A 3324-nucleotide genomic window follows, 5' to 3' on the forward strand; every position below is an offset into this window, starting at 1 on the left:
TTATTTGTGGTTGAATAGATATCCATATGTGGTTGGAAGAAATACCATATTAGGATCCTTTAGAAGATTTGGTATTTGATCCTTACTTAAGGTGTTGTCTAATAGTTCTAGTTACATTTGATCTAACCCATAGATCAAATCATCTCTACCCAAATAAGGTTTTAGCAAAGGCCATTGGAGTTTATAGCGCTTGACTTGATGATCTACTTCAATTCCATCAAGTCAAGTGAAACTTCAGTTACTCTGACAAGTTTTATTTGAAAGCATGAAAATTCCCTGGATTTTCTATGCATGATTGCAATTCACACATATGTTTCCTCTCTTTTTGTAACCCCAAATCCTTGGATGTTGCAATATATCAATGACACTTATTTTTATAATAGAGGTCATAGCTTGGTTCCCCTTTTTGATAAAGAGCATATATTAATATCACGGAGATACTAATTACACTCGGCCTCTGCAACAATGTATTTCCCTAGCGCCATTACGGGCGCACGTATCCGACAAAAGAAGAAGAAAAATACAAAAATGAAAAGTCCCGTTACAGTCATCTATTACTTGAAACAACGCAGCCGAAAAAATTTACAAAAAGTAAAAGTCCCGCTATAGTCATCTATTCCTTGAAACAACAGTACTAACACCACCAAGACAACACTAGAAGTCCAGCTTCTCCAAAAGCGGTTTCTCCAAGAAGGGAATATTACGCAAATGCCGTCGTCACCAGATCATAGATCCTAGGTTTTCACCCGGAAGAAAGTCCTCATTCTCAAAGTAATGCCTCCAAACAAGAAATTATTAGGCACAACCAATTAAGTCCAGACCTTGGATTTTCATCGTACCTTGAAAGGTACATGTGCAGTCGCCCCTACTTGCATGCCACTGCTCCAAGTCACGAATCACTAAGCCAATTCCTCATCGTCGACCAGACTCGAATCGCCATTGCCAGTCCACGAATCTCGGCTTCGATGGCATTTTTATCCAGCACTATGAAATAAGAACGTGCCCCATGATATTGACCACAAGTAGAGCTTCGCAGCGCTACATCTGAAACCAAATGGTCATAGGAAAACATGGGTGCACATGATCGATCCCTTCCAAACCAACCATCTCCAAGTATGATACGCCGAGTGGAGCTCGCCAATAGACCCTCCAGAACAAGACATTTCAACCAGATCGATGGGGACATGCATCCGGCCGATCTTCATCCTAGCGCGAGAAGGAACCCAAGAACCGCCACCTTTACTCAGCCGAGCTACTAGAGGAGATGACAGCTGATACGTCTCCGACGTATCGATAATTTCTTATGTTCCATGCCACATTATTGATGATATCTACATGTTTTATACACATTATATGTCATATTTATGCATTTTCCGGAACTAACCTATTGACGAGATGCTGAAGTGCCAGTTCCTGTTTTCTGCTGTTTTTGGTTCCAGAAATCCTAGTAAGGAAATATTCTCGGAATTGGACGAAATCAACGCCCAGGGTCCTATTTTTCCACGAAGCTTCCAGAGGTCCCAAGGGGAAACGAAGTGGGGCCACGAGGTGGGGACACAGTAGGGCGGCGCGGCCCAAGCCCTGGCCGCGCCGGCCTAGTGTGTGGCCCCACCAGGACTCCACCGACCTTGCCCTTCCGCCTACTTAAAGTCTCCGTCGCGAAAACCCTACCACGTTCGACGAAACCAGAGAAAACCTTCCAGAGCCACCGCCATCGCGAAGCCAAGATCTGGGGGACAGGAGTCTCTGTTCTGGCACGCCGCCGGGACGGGGAAGTGCCCCCGGAAGGCTTCTCCATCGACACCACCGCCATCTTCATCAACGCTGCTGTCTCCCATGAGGAGGGAGTAGTTCTCCATCGAGGCTCGGGGCTGTACCGGTAGCTATGTGGTTCATCTCTCTCCTATGTACTTCAATACAATAATCTCATGAGCTGCCTTACATGATTGAGATTCATATGATGATGCTTGTAATCTAGATGTCATTATGCTAGTCAAGTGGATTTTACTTATGTGATCTCCGGAGACTCCTTGCCCCATTTGTGTAAAGGTGACAGTGTGTGCACCGTGTGGGTCTCTTAGGCTATATTTCACAGAATACTTATTCACTGTTATGAATGGCATAGTGAAGTGCTTATTTATATTCCTTTATGATTGCAATGTGTTTTGTATCACAATATATCTGTGTGCTACTCTAGTGATGTTATTAAAGTAGTTTATTCCTCCTGCACGGTGTAATGGTGACAGTGTGTGCATCGTGTAGTACTTGGCGTAGGCTATGATTGTGATCTCTTGTAGATTATGAAGTTAACTATTGCTATGATAGTATTGATGTGATCTATTCCTCCTTTCGTAGTGTGAAGGTGACAGTGTGCATGCTATGTTAGTACTTGGTTTGGTTATGTTGATCTGTCATGCACTCTAAGGTTATTTAAATATGAACATTGAATATTGTGGAGCTTGTTAACTCCGGCATTGAGGGTTCGTGTAATCCTACACAGTTAGTGGTGTTCATCATCCAACAAGAGGGTGTAGAGTCTAGCATCTATCTATTTATTCTGTTATGTGATCAATGTTGAGAGTGTCCACTAGTGAAAGTATGATCCCTAGGCCTTGTTCCTAAATACTGCTATCGCTGCTTGTTTACTGTTTTACTGCATCTTTACTTCCTGCAATATTACTACCATCAACTGCACGCCAGCAAGCACTTTTCTGGCGCCGTTACTACTGCCCATATTCATTCATACCACTTGTATTTCACTATCTCTTCGCCGAACTAGTGCACCTATTAGGTGTGTTGGGGACACAAGAGACTTCTTGCTTTGTGGTTGCAGGGTTGCATGTGAGGGATATCTTTGACCTCTTCCTCCCTGAGTTCGATAAACCTTGGGTGATCCACTTAAGGGAAACTTGCTGCTGTTCTACAAACCTCTTCTCTTGGAGGCCCAACACTGTCTACAAGAATAGAAGCACCCGTAGACATCAACAGCATAGAGTGCCATTGCAGAACGACACCAGAGTGGTCATGCCACCACTAGATCACCTGCATCGCGTCCTGGCTGAGCCCCTATGGCCCGGATCTTGGTCCAAATATCAGATCGTGGCCTGTGGCCCGGATCCCTGCCGAGCGCAGCGCATCAGCACACCACATCCGCCTCCTCGTTGTTGCTCTACCGGGGAACGACCAGACGACATACCGGCCACACCACCCCAAACCCCACAGTGCCGCCTCAAGACGGCGTGCCTAGGCGGGGGACCTTGACCCACGGCATGCATCCACTGACCGCACCTGAAGATCCGGGGCAAGAAATAGCAGCCGCCTAGC

This window comes from Lolium perenne, chromosome 2, assembly GCF_019359855.2.
Source record: "Lolium perenne isolate Kyuss_39 chromosome 2, Kyuss_2.0, whole genome shotgun sequence".
Lineage (NCBI taxonomy): Eukaryota > Viridiplantae > Streptophyta > Magnoliopsida > Poales > Poaceae > Lolium > Lolium perenne.